At 41.9% G+C, this 23,718-nt stretch overlaps 1 pseudogene; it reads right to left on the bottom strand.

Annotated features, from left to right (window-relative positions):
- LOC119726342 overlaps window positions 1-23,718 on the bottom strand; it is a 72,430-nt pseudogene that overhangs the window by 32,731 nt on the left and 15,981 nt on the right.

The raw sequence follows: 23,718 nt of genomic DNA, 5'->3' as shown, positions 1-23,718 counted from the left end.
TTGTGGAGGAGTCATCAACATCAATTTTTAATTTTAAACCGGCAATGCAGTTGATTCTGAAAAGATGGGGACTGCCGATTGAAAATTTAACATGAAAAAAAAAATGAGGCAATCAATTTTATTAAAAGCAGGTGTTGGCCTTTCTGGCAGGAAGTCGAGGGTGTTTTCATTCATCTGGTGTGTACTTTTCTACAAATGACATAGAAGGGGAGGGCATTTACATATATACGTCAGACACCTAAACAATTCTAAATTATGGTAAACAGGAAGTCAGCTTGTATGTGGGTGGTCATTGCAGAAAGAGGTATCTCATTTTCCCATCTCATTTTCCATAATTGTCAATAATCCGTACACTCTGTCAACCACTGCGTGTTTTGAATGATCCAATGTTATTGCGGGCGGTGAATTAGTCAGGGAGACCATCACAAGATATATTCGAACATTGGCAATGTTGGCAATTTAAATGTTGGCAATGTGCGACTTTAAGCTCATTTTATTTACATGAATTACAAGTAATCATGGTAGTGGTTATAGCAATTGATCAGTTTTGTTCGTTAGCTCATGACAAAGAGAACAAAGGAACTTGCTTAGCCACGCTTCTGTAGGAATCGACATGTATAAAAAGTTAATTCAGTATTTGGTTTTGCCCTTCACCGAAATATAACCATTGTATGTCCAAGGACCAGCAGGGAAAACTTTCACTCGGGTGGGACTTGAACCCACGACCTCCTGCTTACTAGTGCAGATGTATTATTACTTAACCACCAAGAGCTTATCAGGCTGGTTCGAATCTTTAATAGCAGTGGGTACTGCAACCTACATGTAGTTATCGCACATATACGATTAGTTCATCGTGAAGTGTTTGCCTCACAGAGTAGACTTTTCAATTTCGCAACGAACTTCCCACACATGTTTGTCCTGTAGTTAATCATCCATGCTTCCTTATTTACTGTTAAAATAACTAAAATAGCTTCATTTGGATGCTTTGTCAAAATAAACTATTGTCTTTCACACACAAAAATCTTGCAACACAAAGCATGTGATTCTGTTAAAAAATGACTTCACAGGTACCCAATTACTACTGCATAGGGTGAAGCAATTAGTGACAAATGCCTTGCCAAAGGGCACACGCACCACAACCCCATGCTGTACTTAAACCCACAACATGTGAATTACCCACAGACCATGAGTTCAATGCTCAGGAAAACGAGGCCACTGCACTCCAATGACACATGACCTACCAACAATACTTGGTGTTGCATGCATTTCTTTCACAATATTTTTAAATATCAAATTATGTTTGGCCCTTCACCGACGTATAAACACTGTATTTTCAGTGTGTTACCTCCCGGGTGAAAGTTGGAAAAAAAATCACTCGGGTGGGACTCCAACCCACGACCTCCTGCTTTCTAGTGCAGATGTCTTACCACTCGACCACCGAGCTAACGGGATCGGTTGGCTGGTTCGAATCTAATGTACATAGCAGCGGGTACCGCATTATAATGAAATGGGATTTTTGCGTCGGGGTGATGTAAATCAATTTAGGTTTTGCCCTTCACCAAAGTCGAGTGGCAAGACATCTGCACTAGAAAGCAGGAGGTCATGGCTTCGAGTCCCACCCGAGTGATTTTTTCCAACTTTCACTCGGGAGGTAACACACTGAGTATACAGTGTTTATACGTCGGTGAAGGGCAAAACCTAATTTGATTTACATCACCCCGACCGACACAAAAATCCCATCTGATTATAATGTGGTACCCGCTGCTAGATTCGAACCAGCCAACTGATCCCGTTAGCTTGGTGGTTGGGTGGTAAGACATCTGCACTAGAAAGCAGGAGGTCGTGGGTTCGAGTCCCACCCAAATGACTTTTTCCACTTTTCACTCGGGAGGTAACACACTGAGTATACAGTGTTTATACGTCGGTAAAGGGCAAAACCTAATTTGATTTACATCACCCCGACGCAAAAATCCCATCTTATTAAGTTGAACGAGGAAATTTACTTGATCAGGGTTTGAAGCTGTGACATCCAGATTGCAGTTCCGGTGCTACCAACTGAGCTACGCAGCTGTATGTTGGTGGTTCCCCATTTTGTCAATGTCCTTGTTCAAGAGGCGCTAGCCAGAGGCCTTAGCTAACATATACGGGCTTATGGCTTCTGACTACCGTAGTAGCGCCCCTTGAACAAAGACATTGACAATATGTGGAACCAACAACATACGGCATAGGGCTGGATACTTCAGTTGGTACAGCACTGGAACGGCAATCCGGAGGTTGCAAGTTCAAACCCTGCTCCATTCGATTTCTTTGTTCAATTTTAAAATTGTTATAATGCACCAAGTCAGTTTCCCTGTGTGATTTATTTACAAGGTTTTTTATGGTGTGAAAGGGACAGGGCGGTGTAGAGGATCAACGTCCTACATGTACCTTGACCGGAGTCTTGACTTCATAATACATGTATACGTGTATATCAAGCATGTAACTGGGAATTTAGAAGAAAAACAAGGAAACTGCAACCCACAATTTGCAATGGCATTCAAGTCAAAAACGAGGAAATCAGCGAATACCAGGAAAGCTTGCATGCCTGGTAGGACAGCTGAATGACCTTATGCTAATATCTTATTGGTCGCCATGTTGATGTGCCGCCTCACCTACAGTTTGATTGGCCTACTTTTCCTTCACACTTGAGCGTCATGCTTAAGACAGCACTTTATTGGTACGTGCGTAGATATTTAAATTACGTTGACACCTCCGTCATAAGTCAATCTGACAATCAACGCTCTGGTTGGTATCAGACATTTAATGGCTGCCCATAATGGACCGCCATTTTGTGTCCGTGTTCAGACTAGCTTTATACCTTGGTTAGAGATGACCTCACTGACGTCGTTGGCGACCAGTGTCAGAAGGAACTGGAAGTAGCTCCTCTTTAGTAGGTCTTTATCCTGCTTGGCCTGGATGTCCAGCTCGTCAGTAGGCTGACCCAGGACGCTGAAGATGGTAGTGACTATCGGCATGAAGACCGAGCACATGAAGGGAACCATGGTTCTCTGCACAGGAATAACAATTCATGAAGAATGGAATGCAGATAGAGGACACAACAACCCCAACCCCCACCCCTCCCCGACCAATAAAAGTTGAACAATGCCAAAAAATGCCGTTGTCACAGTTCATTTGAATAGACTGTACTCGGCTTGAGAACTGGATAAGGGGACTTCCGACAGAGTCAACCACAACTCTGGAAATGATAAAAACAAGCTAAATCTCCAACGAACAAAGACCCCCTGCCCCCACCTCTCAAGAATTACTAACAAAATACGCTCCCCCCCCCACAAAAAAATATAATAATAATCAAAAGGAAATGACACCAAAACATTCACAAACGTTTATTCTCCGACTTCAAATTATTATTTTTTACCTTCTCTCATCCACTAATATATTAACCCTCCTGCTGTCTGAACAGTCACGAAAAATATCAATCCTATTCCCCTGCCATGCCTCTTACACATTTAGATCATAATTTCAGCAAGCACTGTGACTAGTCAAATTCAGTCAACAGACAAAAGCAGGCAAGTGGTATAGGCACAGCTGGTTTATCAATCACCTACAGTCAAAGCATAGCTGTATCAAGTTACATAAACAGTCACAGCCAGTCAATCCTGCTTTATGCAGGGTGGGAGCTCTTAAATATTAAGAACAGTCACTTGGATTGATTTTGACTGAAACTGAGGACGACTTTGAACAAAATGTGTGTTTGCGTACGAGGCCAATTAAAAAGGAGTGTCCAGTTGGGTTACTTGGATACCAATTCTTTGAAGATGGAATAAACAAAGAATTTTGGGAATATTACGGTCCTTCAAATTCTTTTCCCCTATAATACATTTTGTACAATCTGTTATTTGCCACTGACATGACTGAGCACGCTGAGACGGCGGACTACACCCAGTCAATAGAATGTGATTATAATAAATATGATGGGGTCCATAAAACATGTTTGTTATACATGTTGTGGTCGTGCATTATAAAGTGGTGGTGCATTATACTATAATTTAATGTTTCGAGAGTCATACATGTACATGTATGTTCATTACAGCTGTGTTTTTGTTATGGCGGCATTTCACAATATTCTGATTGTCAGCTGAATACATTGTAGGCCGCATGGAGGGACAGCAAAAACCGCATACCTTTTTATCATTTTTCCCCCGGGTCTTTTTCTACATGTGGATTCCGTGTGCAATTTGTTTGTCATATTTCTAGCATTCTGATGAGATCCTGCAAGGCATTTTGGTAAAACGGGACAAAATATCTCTGAGAGAGCTTATTGTTTGCTTCCTACGGTACATTTCACATTTTTGTTTCCCTAAACGAAATGTCCTTTAATCCTGGCATAATTACCGTTCGATCTATTTTTAGAAAACAAATTAAATATAGAAAATGGAAACCACCAAGAAAGCAATCACTATAAAAAACTTTAACCTTTGCACAATAAGACAAATTAGCGACCCATAAAAAAAACAGTATAAATGGTCCATTATCTGATAATCAATATAATGGCATGTTATTGATTTTTGTCATCATTGGAAATGCAATTATAGGAAAAAAAAACGAAATTATAAATAGAACTTAATTAGTGCCAAAAGTCAACCACAATTTTTTTAACCCATTAATTTCTGCAACATTCAACTTTGCACCACTTCTGATGTATTAGATACCGGTACAATGCACTACACGTACAGTGTATATATAGACATGTAGATGTACATGCTGCCCTCTACGAGTGCCATTTCAGTGTACACGTTTGAAATACACTGGAGTGACAAACCTAGAGTCCAAACTTGTCTGTGTTCTTCTTGAATCCGTACTCTCTACAATAAAGTATTGCAAAGGCTATTGCCATTCTCTCTGCAGTGAGTAGTATCACAGGTGCCACGTCCCCCACCGACCTCTTGGATCAGCGCCCATGTTGAAAATTTCGTTAACCAATTAGCGCCTGTAATTCATTGTATTACACTGTATTACATTATATTACACTGTATTACATTGTATTCACAAACAGAAGAATCCATAACCCGTACAGTATCTTGGTGGTTTCTGGCACTGCAGAGAGTAATGGGCTCCGTGCACAAGTACCCCTTCAACGGCCAGAAAAGGAGAGTTGGGGTGACCTAGACTGGTTTCCGATCAATCCACTGCGTATGTTGAATGATCCAAAGTTACTGGGGGGATTAGTCTGGGAGACCATCGCAAGTTAAATTCAAATGTATTCGCGTACAAAGGACACCTGACGCTCACGCGAAGACGCTGTGGTTAATAGCTTTTGAACATTCAGAAAGTCGTGAGTACTTCGCACGCGAACCAGTACAGTACGCTGCGCTCACGCTGTGTGTCCCATCCACGGACATCTTAAAAGTGGTAAAAACGTGCCCTCTTTTGTTGGCGCACGGAGCCCATAGGCAGGGTGATTTGGGGCGAAACAGGGATTACTGGGTTAGACACTAACCTTGAATTTGCTAGCGATCTGGTTGATGAGTGGAATGAACTCGTGAATATCCCGAGCCTCTGACTTCTTGAGTAGATGCTCGACGGCCATGGGCACGTAGGGCAGCAGGGCCTCCGCCTCCAGGCAGATGATCATGCGGTGCAGGTACTGCCGGACCCCCGAGTGAAGGATCTGGTGGTAGTAGGGGATGTCCAGGGCCCGGAGGAAGACCTCCAGGGCCTTGATGAAGCACCCCTCGCAGCCGCTCTGCTTCATGGTCAGCTGGGTGTAGAAGGCTTTGCAGGTGCGACTGGTGGGTTTCAGAAAAAGAGAGGCAGAACCAATGAAGTTCAAGATCTTAACAAAGGCGTATGGATGACTGGCAGACAAGATTTGAAAGCTTACACGGTGAAGAACACAAGTTTGGGGTCGCACCACGTGACAAGAAATCATTGGTGTAGTCAAGTCCATAACAAGTTATTATTATTATTATTTATCATTACTGGTAATGAAACCAAAGATTCCACAAAACCCCCTTAGGCACTGTAGCTCGCAAGCCTGAAGAAACATGTGATGTGGAGAGGAGACAATGAAAGTTTCAGAGGTGGGAGGAAAAGCCCAGAAGAATATATCCACATATTGGCCAAGGCGGGATTCGAACCCGGGTCACAGTGGTGGAAGGCGAGGAAAATACCGCTACGCCAACCTGACTCCCCTGACTCCCCTGTCAGGTCCTCAAATATCCTCACAAGTCCTCCAGTCTCCATTCAAGTCACAAGCTATTCAAATGAATTGTAACAAAGGCATTCCTTTGGTATCGTTCATCTTGTTACTTGCGACTGGACTTGTGAAAAGACTTGTAATTTACTAAATGCTCTGCACAAGAAACTTGTTGCAAAAAATTCCTACGCATTGCATAAGTTGCCAACTGTTTTGTGAAATTGACTGTTGATGGACGAGTCCACATGTGCATACCTGGCGAACGCAATGGATTGAGCGGCCACCTCTGCATATTTCTGCCTCTTCTGTTCGTCTTTCTCCACCCACATCTTGTCAAACATGTTGTTGACCTTGTGAATGGTTGGTGCCAAAAGGTTTTTCATTAGGTACTCCTTTTTCTGCATGGAGAGGAAAAAAAGAAAGAATGCCAATTAAAATAATCTCCAATGGGTTTTGGTCTCGATATTTCTTTAATAATTAAACAAATAATGACCAGAACTGAAGAATATTTCATAAGATTACATTTCCACATTACATTTCACATATCTACTTCAAAAATATAAAGATTTTCCACATCACTTTTCCCCCTAAACTTCCCAGTTTTGGGGTTGGGATGAGGTTGTTTTGACCCACATATAGCTTTAATCTTACATATGTTATACTTGTAGCGCCCTCTTTATTCATTGAAGTACTGAATTTCCCTACACGAACACACAGTTATGTCATACAGAGTTCAGAGGTCATTTCTGATGTAAGGTTATTTCTGCTGTCAGTCATGCTTTTCGAGCAACCAGAATCTAATTGTGTAAGATCAACGCATGCCTAAATTCTCAGATCTACAGTGGACACTGAATATATCCATAAAGAAACGAACAGTTATTACGCATGTTTGAATGCTTACAGATGTCATACATACCTCAGGGCCATAGCTGCTAGATGCGATGATTGTTCCTGCTGCTTCGTATATAAACAATTGGTCATCACTGGTCAGTAGTAACTGGTGGCCAATCTCCTGGGGGAAAAATGATAGCATTGTACATATTTTAGTAATGACACCCATCTAAACTCAGCCATATGAATTTCTCACCAATGTCAGCCCTGGTTCAAACACTATTATAAACACTGCCTGGAGTGCGAAAATGGCTAAGGTGTTCGGTTTTATAGGTATTAAATGCTACATATGTGCAACTTGTGAGCTTGGAGCTATCAATCAAAGAATAAATTGCATGGCCCACGGCAGCAGAAAAAATCTCAGGATTTGAATTTGTCCCCTTGTTTGGTGTATCCAAATACTACCTTTCTTTCAAGCAATGCATCTAAGTACATACACAGCGCGTACAGCTAGGCTTGTTTTGTATCAAAACATATATCCTAGCGTCCAGACTTAATATTGCGTAATGCAAGCTTGAAAGTGTTCGGTACCAGATTATCCTTTCAATGGAAACACGTACCCTGTAAGGTTTAAGGCAGTACCTCAAACTTTATTTCCAATAAAAAGTTGACTCGTGACTCGGACTTAGACAAGTCACCTTGGACAAGACTCGAACACAAGTCTGATGAAGCAAGTCTAACGCAAAAGTGAGCGTGAGTCAGTCAGTCATTCAGTCAGGGAGCTGGTGAAAAGAGGACTATTAGGATTGCCCTTTCAGCCCAGCAACAAGTAACTGTTTACCGGAGGAGCAATGACCAGCAGGTCCTGTATTCTCTTCAGGATGTCCTCGCTGAACCCAGTCGGGTGGTGCTTCAGGGCCTTGATGAAGCAACTGAAGAGATACGCGGTGCGACTGCGGGTGGTTGGGTGGCAGTGCCTTAGTCCCCTATCCCCTAGGAATGCTATCAGGATGTTGGGAATGTGCTGGGGTTCGCAGTTGAAGAATTTGTCATAACGGGCAATCGTCTCAAACACCTGTAAATACCAAGGGAAAACATTTGTTGAATCAGCAAATTTTGGGAATTTCATGTAAATAAAAAACTTTGTCAGTATCAATTAATATTCAGTACTTTGTGAGGTGCTTTTAATTACACTGTAATACTGTAAAAACCTTTTTTTTTGTTTGGTTACTTTGTATTAATTTTCTTTCTGTGTGTTACATTTGTGTTAATGATTGTATTATATTACTATTTTTTATCAAATGAACCACAAAGGAAAACTGAGTAGGTGAATTATAACAATTTTTGAAAAAAATAAACAAAGAAATTGACTGGAGCGGGGCTTGAACCTTCGACCTCCGGATTACTGTTCCGGTGCTTTACCAACTGAGATTTCCAGCCCTATGTTGGCGGTTCCCCAATAAATCTTTGGTTCGCAAGACAGTGATCAATGTAAATTGGAAGAGCAACATCAACCTTCACGATATCGACACCTCCTCGTGGTGCGGAACGGGCAACGCCAATGGTTCTGATGGATCAAAGGCGGCCGACGTCAAATCGACTCACTGCCAAATCAAGTCAACTGTGTGGTACCCCCCATCGGTTCGTGTGCAAGCACGGTCTAGCAGCGATGCCGGACGACTTGGGTATGAAAGATCAAAGGGGATTGCAGGAAATTGCGCCTAACAGATGCGATAACACTGCCACTGGCATGAGCCGTAAGTCTCCGAACGGTTTGATGATGATAACGAGCACGAAATCAACATCGGGTGCTGCAACGTCACGACTGTAAAGGATGATGCGAAGATGGTACAGTGCGCGATCGCTGTGAAAAGGCTGAAACAGCAGTTTTGCTTCATTACCGAGACACATCGCATAGGGACCGGCCTGATAGATCAATGGCTAGAAAACACACGGGGATGAAGAGAAAGGCGGTGGCTGGATGCGCGATATTGCTGGGTCCGGATGTAGAGCTGGTAAGACTTCAAGGTGGTGCTAGGCGGGAGGATATTGCATACAAGAGTGAGGTTATCTGGCGTCAAGCTGAGCCTGTGGTAAGCTACGCACCCACAAATCAGCACTCGGATGCGGCAAAGGTGGTATTTTTCTCGTCACTCTGCAAGAGCGTCAAGGAGGTGAAGCAAAAGTACCCAACGTGGAAGGTGATGGTGTCCCGACCGGTGACATGAATAGCACACTCGGCGAGGACTGTCCCAAGATGCCTTTCATCGGGCCGAACAACGCCGGCGAGTACGACACCACCGACATGGGGTACCGGTTCGCTGACTGGCTGTCGGACCACCGCATGTACACCCTCAACACCCTCTTCAAGACCAGGCCCCACCACCACATCACATGGAAGCTCAGTCGCGTGGCGAAGCGGCTAGACTACTTCTGCTGCGACTACTTCCTACGCTTGTGCACGAGACACTGCCGCGCATACCCGGCCCAGAGTGCCGCATTCGAGACAAACCACAGAATGCTGGTCTGCCATATGCAGTTACCGTCACGAGCACAGCGTACGCACCGCTTTCAGCGCCGCCACCCCAAACCCAAGCCAGTTCTCCGATGCCTAAGGGACGAGTCCCCAGTCCGACCTCGAGAATCACCCTTACCTCACACCCGACGCCGACACCCCCACCATCGATGTCAGTACGCCGAGCCTGGAGGAGGTCTGCGAGGCCTGTCTACACCTCAAGAACGGCCGCTGCATGGGAAGCGACCTGGTAGCAGGCAAGCAGCTCAAATACGTGGAATCCCGGAAGCTACAGCGCTACATCCACGACTTGATCGTGCGCGCATTGGACCACCTGGACTGCCCAACTGGATGGTGGAGTTCCCGGCTCAAGCCACTTTGGAAGGGCAAGGGCTCACCGGCGGACGGCAAAATGTACAGTGGGCTCATGATCAACTCGACCGTCAACAAGGTGCTTTTCATGGTGCTACTTTGCCAATCCGCGAGCACTACGAGCACGTTATCCTGCCCTCTCAATGGGGCTTCCGCCGTGCGCGCGCCATGGCCAATGGCATCTTTATAGCCCGCCAGTCGACCAGCAAGGTAGCTAGCCCGATCTGGGGATGCTTCGTGGACTTGCGAGCGGCGCACGACCACCTACACCGCCCCACTCTGTGGAAGATGTTGCGCTCGAGGCTAGGCAAGAAGGCGGACTAGATCGTGGACATCATCGAGGCGACACAAGCAATAGGAGGCCAACCTTGACGGCACGCCCAGCCCCGTGCCGATCCACTGCGGCGTGCGACAAGGAGCCGCGCAGTCGTGTGTGCTATTCAACTATGCGCTGGACCTCGTAATGCACGTGGCACTACACCAGATCGAGCGCAAGTACCCCGGGGCAGGAGTGCAACACCGATATGACATCACCAACGAGTGTACAAACAGGACGCAGCGGGCGGAACATGCTGCTAGAGGCGAGGCTGTGACCAACGTGATCACATATGCTGATTACATACTTATGCTGGGACAAAAACGCGAGGAGTTGCAGGACATGATGAATGTCCTTTACCTGACGTTCAAGAACTATGGGCTCACCATGGTAGGGGACAAGACGGTTAGCATGTCCTGGAACACGCCCGAGGAGACACGCAACAGCAAGAGCTTGATCACAGTCGGAGGGGAGGACCTGGGCAACGTCCAGACCTTCAAGTATCTCGGGCACGTGCTAGCCGACGACCCGACCAAGCCGCAACACATCACCCAGCAGATCAGGTCTGCGTGGGCAAAGTGGGTGGAAATAAAGGACGTCTTGACGGACAAGGAGGTGAAGATGACAACACGGGTCCAGATGCTGGAGGCGAAGGTGCGCAGCAGACTAGGCTTTGCAGTACAAACCGAACGACTCCGAGCCTCCGAACGAGACAAGCTGGACAGCCTGTGGGTGAATTTCTGCAGGAAGCTAGTCAAAGGCGGGTTCAGCAAGAAGAAGAACATGGACGGTGAGGACACCTACGTGTACAAGTATAACGCCGGCGAGATACTGAAATTCTACCGGACATCCTGAGCGAGCGAGTTTTGTCTAAAACAGCACGTCAAGTACATGGCGCACATTACTTGCATGCCCAACTCGAGCGAGCAGAAACAGTGGCTGTTCACCAAGGCTGAGCATAAATACACCCGGAGTGGAAAGCCCTCGGCCAGGACCTAGGCGGACTGGACGAAATGCAAGTTAGGCGCATGCTCTTCAACCGGGAAGAGCTCAATGCGTGGCTTCGGCGCCACGAATCACAATGGACGTAAAACGTCTGCGAGTGACAACACCCATGATGATGATGATGTTAAAGGCGGGGGCGATAGTCAGAAGCCAATAACCTGCACATACCATGCAGCCAATTATATTTTTTAATCTTAAAGAAATAAGTAGTACTCATTATCACACTTATGAAATTTAAAATGTTTGTTTTGAAACTATCCCATGAAAAGCATACGCTAAAAAGAGACTTACATGTAATCCTACAGCCCGGTGGGAATGTTCCACTACACGACTAGTGACAAGCTGGAGTACAAATGAAAGATAAATATTAAGTTACGTTTTGAATGAAGCTTGTGACACACACAATTTTAAATTCTGTAGAGATTCTAATTTCCATTATCTATCCGGATGGGCGTCACCAGGATTTTTTCTAGAGGGGGGCAAAACATTTTTTTCCCAAAACAATTCTTGTATTTCTCAACATATTCTCGATTTATCAGTTTAAGAGGGGGGCAGGGACATTTTGCCCCCTCCCCTAACCCATTAAATTTACACCACTATGACTTCGAGCCGCTTTTTCTTTTTTTTTTTTTTTTTTTTTCTTCTTCTTTTTTTTGGGTGGCTTTTCAGGGGGGGGGGGGGGGGGCAAGCGCCCCCTTGCCCCCCCCCCCCCGCGACGCCCATGGCTATTTCTACATTTATGATACTTGTAACTCTGATTTAGGAGTTGTGAAAAAGTCTTCTTTTTTTGGTTTAATGTGGTTACCGTGGCAAAAAAATGACATTTTTAATGGAGCTATGTCTTTTGGTATTGCTTAACAATACATTGTAGGAATTCAGTTTCTGAAACAGGGCCAAAATATACAATTCAGAGAAGACCGCCAAACTAAAGTTTCTCTGTTAACCTTGTAACAGGTTGGTAAACTCAAGATTTATGAACGGGAATGTTCAGAGCTGGATGACATTTCACTTAATGTAAAATTTGAGGTCAAACTTTTACTCTAGCAAGGCACTACAGAAGAAAAATCTGAGTACGCCTCGTTTGGGGCCGCCCCACATTAGGGGATATCAACACTACATGTAGGGCAGTCAGTGTGGTGCCCTAACTACTAGAGTCATAATTCTTTTTAATCGACAGGTCTAGTATGGTCCCCCAACACATTTAGCCACCTGTATATGGTACCCAATATACCAAACTCACCAATCTCATAAGATCTCTCATGATCTTAGCTCTAGTCTGGTCCCCTACAAAGTGGTTTCCCTGGTTGGCAGGTACAGCCTCTCCCAGCATGTACATGAGACGCACAGCTAGCTCCGTCTCTGTAAACTTGACTGATTTCCAGTGGCTGGATCCAGACAAAAATTCATGATTCTGAATATTAATGTCAATAGAGAAACTCCAGACAGATGACTTTAGATTTGAGACCACTTGGAGTGGCATTCGCACTCATTGCCTAAGACGCCAGACACTCACGCGAAGATGCTGTGGATTTGTGTGCATTCAGAATATAATCAGTGGTGCAAACCAGTACGAGCACGCACAGTCTCTCACCAAAAGGGCTCTCAAAATGTGGTAAATAAGTGCCCACTCTTGTTCGCACAGGCAGCTCATAAGAGCGAGTTTGCGGTTGCAGCTTGTAACGAAATCTCTTCTGTGAGTTTGTGAGGTTCTGAAAAAAGGGGAACTCAACATTTCAGTATGCTACGTGTATGACTTCCTCAGAAGCCTGTCTCCTGACAAGTTTGAACTAAGCTAAAGCAAACAGCATACCCTGGTCCAAGGGCTCAGATAAAAAAAAAACTGTTCACTACAGAGGATTCAATTTAAGTTTACATACTAGTCTTGGTGCAAGAGTAGATCTGTTTTTATTTCCCTAAATACAGCTGGTCCAAGACAGGTGCAGTAAAACCACCACAGTAGAGGTCACTATCGAAAAGATGAATAAAATCCAGTGGTGGGAACTTTTGCAACAAGAACCAAGATAGTCTAAGCATTCCTCACATGCATGTATATTAGCTTATATATTGCACCCCAAGGTGTGCACAGGACTTCCTGGGTAGCACAGCTGAAGTTCCCAAGACTTGATTTATCTTGTTGATGAGCAATCCCTGTCGCAGCGGCTATACCGTGCTTGTTACGGACTAGGGCCGTGCATTGAAACCGGGTACTGGAGTTCCCAACCGCTGATACCAGGAATCGGTTCCAGATTATGGCATCGAGTACCCGGAACAATATTTACTTGTAAATTCTCAGACAATGGAAAAGAAGTGTTTTTAATTTTCATTTGTGGAGATTTTCAAAATGAAAACCAGGCTACATCGAAGAACAAAACAGATTCATGATTATGACGCTTGCAAAATAGCTATTTACACCTTAAAAGTTACATACCAAGCTCACCGTACACACTGAAAGCGGACATACATGTATGTAGCCTTCCGATTTTACGAAAAAGAGTGTATTTTTAAATTTCACCCTACTGACCTATTTTGGGCTGTATCTGTAACTCATAATTGCGGACAAACGACTCATTTAACTTGATCGCGTCACAGTTGGTAACAGATTCCCGTACTACCCGTAAATGCACACCCCTACTAGGGACCAGCTGTATTAGGGAAATAAGATCCAAACCAAGACTATTTGCATACCTGAGTGTGTTTGTGATGAACGAGTGCACCACCTGAAGCACCAAGGCCTGGTTGAGTTGTGTCAGGTTGTCAAACAGGATCTTCATCTGTCGCCGGTAATCGATGAACATAATCTCATCCTCTCCCTGGCTGTCAAAGTTGTACGTCTCCTTGTACTTGAACTTGCGGATGACCACACACAGCATGTCCTCCATGTAGTGTAACTGTTCCTGGCTAGGCTTGGAGATCTAAAATTGGGTTAGGGTTAAACCACGTTTCGACAATTGGTTAAGTTGGTCGACAGTGGCTGAATGCACAAGAATGATGATAAAATGTGATACATCATTCTGTTAATTTGTGGTCCATTTTTCTTCTGACATCTATGATTTTATAATTCTGATGCACTCCTTAAAGCAGTCGCCCTCCATGAGTGATTATGAAAAGCAAACTACCTGCCCAGCAAATAAGAAATCATTTAAAGTCATTCCTAATGATACTTGAATGGCAATTTACAAATTGACAAGGTAACAAGGATTGTAAAACTGTTTTTCTTTATAGAAACTTAAAGGTAGAGTAGATAATTTGTCATTTGTGCGTTTGTTTCATTTGAAGCAACAAAAGTGCTCAAAATCTAAAGAAGGGTGCTTAACAACTAACCTGATAAAGTTTTAGCTCAGTAAATGCTGTATATTTCGATGAAAACAATATTCTAGGATCTCGATTTCAATTCAGAAGTTGGCGAGTCATGTTTTGAACTGCGCCTGAATCAGCGTCCAGGACACGTTCTCATTCAGCCGATTACAGCTATGCGATGTCACGCAATGAACCGACAAATTATAGCAACCGCACGCACATGTGCGTTGTGTCAACGCTTGCGCGCACCCATTCACGGTCTTGCCGAATTAAAAATTATTATCATGAACTCTTGAAACAAGCTTCATTTGGGACCTGAAACGAACCCAAGTTTCTAAAACTAGCTAGAATGCCCCGATAAGCCAAACTAACCTGCTTGAGAACCCCGATGTAGTCGTGGGCAAATCCCGTCACAGCCAGCGAGATATCGTCGTCTTCATGGCCAAGGAACTCCAAGAGAAGCGGCAGTTTGCTCTCGATGGCTTGCAGCGTCTTAGCCTTGAGGGTGCTGTCTTGAGTCTTGCGCAGCCTGCATTAGAACAAAATAGCCAAATAAGTTCAATTCTAAGGGAGATCATATTCAAAAACAAAAACAACAAGTATTGTTGCTTATTCATAAAAGTTACAAATATTTCATTTTCTGTTGGTTGTGGGTTCAATTCCCACTCCGCTTGATTATAAGGGGAACCTAGTGAGGTTATCCTTTGATGCCATTGCAACCCAGGTGAATTTCACTGCATCTAATCACATGGAGTTCAAACGAGCCTCACAGAGATTGAAGAAAAACTGAACAACAAATGGTTCACTTTAAAATGAATTCATTACATTGTAATTTTCAGGGAAATTTTTTAACTTTTGTAATATTCCAAAAACGAATAAAATGAATTTTTATTGTATCTCAGGAATCTTTGGAGGACAATTATAATACATAATTCTGATGGCATGCTATATTTTGAAAAACACTCCCAAAAAGGGGGGGGGAGAGAAATGCATGTCAAGAAAATCTATTGCCAATGATACAAATATGAAGACATTGATGAAGATTACAGAGATGTTCAGTAAAGAGTACTAGGCAAAACAGCCAAAAAAGGAGGAAAAAAGGAAGGAAAAAAGAGCCATTAAACTTGATGAAAAGCAAGCCAATATCCCAAAACAAGGCTGAAGTTGTCAGAAAGAAACCCCAAATATTGACACTTGATTAATGTTTGACACCTCATAAGCCAAAATCATGGCGCTGCTAAATGATACCATGCACAGACAAATGTTCACAGAGACAATAAGCAATAAGCAAAACAAAAGGCACGTTAACCTCAAAGGAAACATTTGCTTCAGTTTAAAACAATAAATCTCTGTGCACATGCAACCAAATGCACATCCACGCTGTGCTTGAAGTTAACACAACTTTCTGCTATCCAATTCGTTAGTGTGACGTCATCTCAATTAAACCATGCGTACTTCACACGGTGTAACATAGCACGAATGGAACCAGAAGTTAACGCAACTCGAGCGTTTATCCAATGGGCGCTAGTAATCAGTGGTGCGCGCACGTGTGTGACGTTTTAACTGACTAACCGGATAGTTGGCAACAATTTTCTGCTAACTGTTTAAAAGCAACGGCATGAAATTGGCCCCTCCTACTTACTTTTCCCAGGAGGCAATGAGATTGACTCCAATGCCATTGGTCAGCTTGGACAGCTTGGCTAAGAAATCCACATCATCCTAACAAGAAGAGCATAAAATGCCACCGTATTAATTGATCAAATTTGTTTCTGAATGAAGACTTAATTTCCAAAACGCAATATACGCCATTTTGTTTCCTTTTAGAATCCTGCTCTCTCCTGGCTGCCTATAATCTATTTCGACGGCTGTTAGGTAAAAAAAAAAAAATTAAGAATACAATAAAGCGAAAAAGGAAGTTTAGCCACTGCTGTTATATTTTTTTTTACTACCAAGTTTCATTACCGTCCGAATTTTTCACCTAAGTTTTCAAATGGATATGTTGCGTTTTGGAAATAAACTCTTAATGTGTTACTTTCTCTTCTGTAATTGACAGATGAAACAAAATATCTAAGTTCAAAATTTGTTGTCAATTTTAATACAGGATGTTTCAATGAACCACTTGCCAGCAGATTATTTTTGGTCAAAAGACACTATTTTTGAAAAAACAAGCAAGATGTATCGACCAAATTTTAAAGTCAAACACTACAAATACTGACTCTTGAGAGTCATTTGTATGATATGATTTGTATGTATGATATCTTTACGATACTTCTCAACGTAAATTCAAATTTTGCAACACTCCAAGGCTCCGCCACGAAGCAAGATGCTACAATGACAGGCCATGTACAACGGGCAAGTTTAAGTTCAAAACACGGTGTGTACAAAACCACAGGGAAAAACAGGGAAAACCACAGGGAAACACTGGCGTGTATACACGTCCACTGCCAGAGACTTAGGGAAAGCTTTTGGGACGATTTACGCCGTCGCTTGCCCCTGCGAATATACATCGCCAGATCGTGTTAACACGTCCTCCAGCATTAACTGGTTAAAAACCAAGGTTGTCCTTGAAATCCAATTCAGAGCATTTAAATACACTACACCAGTTCCGTCTTGGCCACGGGATGCATTCCTTTGCTGATGATCTCATGGAAGCAGTCGCAGACGCTCTCCAGCAAGACGTCGTCGGAGAGGTGGCGTAGTAGCAGGGAGACAAACCGGTCGTTGGCGATCAGGTTGATCTGCCCGATGACTTTCAGACACAGGCTGGTCAGCTCCGGGTTGGAGCTCTCATACATTTTCTGTTGGGTCAATCATTCAGTAAAACTCAGGCAAGCAACTTTAAGAAGTAACAAAAAAAGGGGAAACTCCAATCTTTGCAAGACTTTGTACAGTGTTTTTTTTAAATGTAAAGTATGAGGTGAAAAACGAGGAAATCAGCTGATCTGAGTAAAAGTTGCATGCCTGATTACTTGTTAACCAGCTAACTAATCTGCGGCCTATGTGCACAACTTTTCCATCGGCAGTTCCTGAGATAAACTTAGGGAGACCACTGGGAAGGACATTTGAACGCAGTGCCAATTATCTCAAAAGAGATCTTCCACATGGCGTTACCGCAAACCCTCACTAACTAATACCCAATTCAATGTGCCTAAATTGTGCATAAACTTGTCTGAAACTTATCCATGATATTAAATGAGATGACGCCAATTAGTAGCTTTGTGAAACTAGGCACATGTCTACACAAGCCGAGCTACTGACCAGGATCTGGTACCAGGAGCTGACCATGTCGGTCAGTGAGTGCTCCCTCATGCTGTCCTTCAATACTGTACTCCGCTGGGCATCCTGAGGGGAGAAAAACAGGGAAAATAGTATACAAATTGATTACTTCGAATGGTATAGTTGGTTGCTACCAGTATGTGTATAGTAATGGGGTTTTTTTCAGAATGAGGCTGCTGTGGTATGAATAGTAAAAACAGCTAATGCCATGTGACACCCTCTTGGCTAAGAGACAGAATATGTGGGTGAGGGGTTATGAAACAGACAATAGCTCATTCCTCATAGTTTCAGACAAGTATAAAGCATAAAGCATAAAGTATAAAGCCACGACCATCTGTAACGTGGTTGGTACTCACAATAATACCACATGGGAACAGTGTATAAAACTGATTTGATATTGATGTAATGCCAAGAAACAGTACAAATAACTGCATCATAAATTGATCGAATCTAAAGTCATCCTCTGGTCGACCTGTGATTTGCTTGCACCATGACGGAAACGTCAGCAGCAAACACAAAAGTCATGCTCAGGTCACAAAACTGAAAAGGTACAAATGTTGCTTGGGCCCAGCTTGATCCTTAAGTCAGTCACTGACTGCTATATGTGTCATCACAAGGCTGACCTGAGGGCAGCTTAACCCTAAATAAAGCCAACATTTATAGGCCAAATTATTGGTACATTGTACAGAGTAAGTAAAAAAAAAGAAACCCGAATGGCAGGACCAATTTTAGAATGAAGTTATGCCTGTAGCACTTTTAAAATCTAGGATATAAAAGCCTAATCAATATGCTTTCTTTTAGTACAATAATCATTCAAATCACTCATGTACTTTTCAAGTTGGGGAATTTTGAATACAAACACCGTTTTAAAGTTCTGTCGACAGAGGTTTGTGTACTCGCTGCAGGCAAGATTCATCCTGAGAGACAAAAAGTCGGAAAGGTATCAGAAGCTAACACAAAGTAATGCAAGTATTAGCCTGGTAAACCTTCCCTGATTCATGTCCTGTATTATTGTCTTGTCGATACTTTTACTACAAAAGTCTAATCAAAGGAAGGCCGGTTCATTCTCGAATGAGGGAAATTTTGTGACGGCACCATACGACTTTGCAAAAGATGAACTCATTTCTGAGATCCGGCGAATTCTGCTCTGAACGTCTCGTGACGTCAAATTCGCCACGTATAGGAATTCACATTTTAAAATTTGGTATTCTTCAACAAAATGGTTGCCCACTGCACACGACCGCGAACTCAAAGCGAATTCTACGTCGCGAAACGTTTGCTGCATCGGAAATTTGCCGAAACTACCGCGAAGTCAACTTTTGTGAATTTTCAGCATGAACACGGGGTGTACGTGATGTCACAAGTGTAAATTTTGTTACCAACGTCTTTTACTATCAATGTGAAGTACTTATCTAAGCTCTGTCAAGTTGTTTTTCTACAAATTTTAGAACAACATGCTTTAAATTCCACGTGAATAAGTTAGGAGCTGGAGGCGCCACTCACCGTAAACGGGGCCTTGTAATGAAAACTGGTTGCAGCTTGTAGATGAGAAATATCACTTTCAATACTGTTTAGTTCCTCTTGACATCTTTCTCCCAACTGCAACAAAAAACCACACAGTACTCACACATTTCAATTGCTTGTCGTTGTGAAACACTTTACCATTGTCCTTTGCAGTATAATGTACAACTATCTAGATCTAGTTCTTCGGCATAGAAGTAAAATACAAGTGGCATAAAACGATGATCCACTTACAAGTTTATATAACAGCAACATCTGTTGACCATTATGTTGGTATGCCATAGGTCTCCAATTTACTTTCACACTTGTATATCATTCAAATTGCATGGAAAGATGCCTTAATATCGTTCCAAGACATCGTTGAGTTCCGTTGTTAATTTCAATTTCACATTTACACTAATAGAGTTATAATGGGTTCAGTTCAAATCATGAATTCAAACTTGTAATTCCTCCTATTTGATTGTGGAGTTTTGGCATTGAATTGAACAAAAACCCAACTAATTCTTGTTTTGTCATTCATTTAGCGCTTCGGTCATTTAAATTCAATACGTGCATTTCCTAAATTGCAAGGGAGGAGAATGCAGGACGAAAATAATGACATCTTAAAATGATATATGTGATGTTCAGTCGAGTTCGACTGCACCTTGTAATGAAATGAAAGCCTACGTTACCTTAGTTATAGCTAGTTCTTTGGTAGAAAAGTCAGTCACCAGTGGGGTCAGGCATTGATCCACTTCGGCGATTCGCTGCCTGAAGGAATAGGCTGTGCTGTATTTTGATATAAAGGTAATATTGCATTAGACAATATGGCACGAAGAATTATTATGTCCAATAGTGTCACTTTATTATCTTCATTAGTGCCACTTTCATAATATAATTTCAACGAGGCATCACTCACCCGAACCATTTCATCATCTCGGAATGTGTCTCCAGCCAATTACTTTCACAGTGATCATGAACCAGCGAAATCATATTGTGCAACGTGTCGTTAAACCTGATTCTGTAAGAGATGGAAAACAATGTATAAATGGACCTGTGGAAACATTTGTCTCATTTCACTGATACAAACTTTTTAGGCTATTCCTTGTTTTATTACCATAAAGGGGAAGGTATCGATGATAAACCGGAAAAAAATGAAATCAACTAGCCATTTAAAAAAAAATAACAAAAGTACTCAAGTTCCAACGCAAATGTGGTACAAATTCAAGACAAACGTACTTTCTAACGGGGCATATTTTCCATTTATTAGTTTTCTTAATTCTAATGGTTGGTTTCTGCAAGCATTTTGCATCCACGTGACGCAGTGTCACTGTAAGTTATCAAGATATTTCGCAAAGACCAAAACAAATAGACAAGATAAATTACATAATTCCTGCAAAGGTACCCTTTGGGGGACACCTTGTCTTTTAAAGTTATATCTGAAAAGTTTGAATGTCCTCGTAATGCTTCAAGTCCTATTTCTAGGTACAATTTTACCGTCACTATACTAATAGCCTATATCGATTCCTCGCGATGCAGGAGAATATGATAAGGTTAGGTTAGGGTGACGGGTCGATAAAGTTAGGACTTTTGTGCACAAGTGTATATGGAAATGTCTCACTAAGGTGCAATGTCCCGTACATAGCTTTTATAGCAACATTTGTGATCGAGTTGAGAAAACACAAGTCGATGTTTGAGATTGCCAAGCTTACTTCTCCATCTTGTGTATTTGCTCAGCATTTAACATGAGGAAGGTCTTCCTGCTGTCCCGGCAGAAATTGGAAAAGATTTCCAGCTGCGGTAACAACATGACATCAAATCGATCCGCGCTGTGCCGGAAAGATAAATACAAAACACCACTTTGAACACAACATTTTCTGAATTATTTCTTAGATAAACAGGGTACATAATGCATCACTTGCTCTGTGTGCATTTGTTTCGCTAGAAAATTGCTCAAAATCTTGAGTCGTGTGAATGACAACTAATCACATCATACACGATCTTGAATATACAGCTAAAGCAATGTATAAAGTTATGGCCGTTTATACTGAGCATTTCACCTTTGTCATCTACTTTGACCTCACTTTTTGTTTTGTTGAAATGGTGGTTTTTCTTACCATTTGTCCCTCGGATGACAACGAGGCTGTATATTCCACTCTTTCGTCAAAACATCTTCATCCACTATTTGACGGTGGAGCGACCTCAATATCGCAGCCATTTCTTCGTATCGTAACGAAAGCTGATCAGGTGAAGAAAAAGTCGATTTCCGCAATATCAAGTCCAATTGCAACGGGTGCTAGGCACAATATGGTCTACGAATATAAGTCTGCCACAAAAAGGACCTTTTTCAAATTACCAGTCGACAGTCTTCACTTTTCCATTAATGCTTTGTCGTGAATGATCCGTCCTTCATGGTTCTCTTGGCATATCATTTAAACACAAAACACATTTGAAAACATCGTAAACAAACCTCGTTATTCCTGCACCAAACTTTCTACCTTCAGAAAACAACTCTTTGGGCCGAATCCGATCCCGGACTATCAATTCAGTTCATTCAGTTTATTTTATTTCCACAGCGTTTAAAACATAAATATTTAAAAGTGTAGGTTTTCACGGCTATTTTAAAACTTTTTCTTTCAAATTCACCAACTCTGACATTCAATAAAGTTTTTACCAAAATCAATTTAGTCATTCACCATTCAATTTCAAAGTTTGGTCACCCTCTTTAGTCATCGTGTCGAGAATATTCGTGATTACATATCAAATTCGTCTAGGCTGTTGTGGAATGGTAGCATTTAGAGATCGAATTCGTATTTTATCAATCAATTTAAAACTTCGGCGTAGACGAGACGAAATCGAATACTCCTGGTCTAAAACGTGTGCTCATTATTTGAATTTGTTTGGACTAAATTTGAAATTGTTTGACAAAAGACAAAATCAAACAATGGAAGTGCACAAAATCGATGTTGGCGGACGAATTTGAATATAAGAGTCGGTGAAATCGAACGAAAAATAGCCGGGAAAACCTATTTTTAATGTACCATCAGCAGATGGTAACAATAAGTTCAAGGCCTGAAGCCAGCTCATTATAAATACCTGCCGTATATTCCCAATTTCCAATGCAACCTCGTTGACGGAGATTTCAAGGGCGGCTTCCTTTCTGCCAAGCTGGATCTTTCTCCCGTTGACAATGTCTTTGAAAGCACCCACAAGCGTGCGAGTGGCATCAATTCGTGAACGCATTCCCTCTAGTGCTGATGGCAACGTCTTGTTTAGGCTTTCCAGTTTATTCAAGTGGTATTCCAGGTGCTTCACTTCTTCTTTTGTTACCAGGCTGTTAGGGGATGGTGAAAAGAAACGACTATTATGGCGATAGATAAATTGTACATTTTTAGAAAAATTTAAAAAAAATCATCTGCTTCTCCACAAGATCGTAAGCGAAGTATCAAATGTGTCGAAGTAGTGCTAATGTAACCTGATGAAAAAGCTCAATAAATAATTAACGATGTTACAACATTGAATCTGGTAACAAAAAGTGTGTGAATCGTGGTAAAAATGTTGCTTAAGAGTAATTTCGTGTAAATACTTCATATTAGTGTCCAGGCTCTAAAAATCGAATTTTTTTTTAACTTTGTGGGATGAAAGGACTAAGGGAGCAAGTAACCAAAATAGACTTTTTAAACTTTTATTTTGCTCGTTGCCATGGTTACGGGCTATTATGTGTTTTGGCCATTTTTCGTATATTTTGAGGCTGCAAAAATTCATTTTTCGCGTTATTTCAAAGGTCATCCAGCCAAACTGCAAAGTAATGTCACAAAAGTAACTATATCACGACAAGGTATCATCCTTTCCCTTACAAGCAAAAAAATAGAAACACTTCTGAAAATCTCCTTTATCCTATTTTTAGACCCTATAATACAGCATGTTTTTACAACTAGCAAAACTGCATTTTTTACCTCATTTTTATCCCTCCAAAATGGCACTTGCCAGGGCACTCAGAATAATTTCCCTTCGGCTATGGTTAGTTCAGCCATTGGTCTTTTCATATCTGGTGAGAAAATGTTGGGTTATTGTATAGCCTTTTTGCAGTAGCGCTCCAAAAATGGTAAATTTCACAAAAACGTTAAAAAGTGTATTTTCAGTGTTTTTCTTTGTTTTGAGTAATAACTTTTATAATTGGTACATGTACATAATGCTGAATTTTTTTTAACACAATTGCATTTATTTTATTATTTTCAATACAGAGAAGTGATATGGCGATTACGAGAGCAAATAACTCATATTTTTATATTAAAATACATGTACTTTAAAACAACTATCACTCTAGTGAAAACTCAAAATGGCCTCGATATTGATTGATTGAATTGAATGTGTAAATATGGTCAGATCAAGCACATATACAGTCGAATA

Source organism: Patiria miniata, unplaced genomic scaffold, assembly GCF_015706575.1.
Source record: "Patiria miniata isolate m_02_andy unplaced genomic scaffold, ASM1570657v1 HiC_scaffold_2, whole genome shotgun sequence".
In the NCBI taxonomy this organism is placed as follows: Eukaryota; Metazoa; Echinodermata; class Asteroidea; order Valvatida; family Asterinidae; genus Patiria; species Patiria miniata.
Note: the sequence above shows the minus strand (reverse complement) of the source record. Positions and strands in the feature narration are given on the sequence as shown.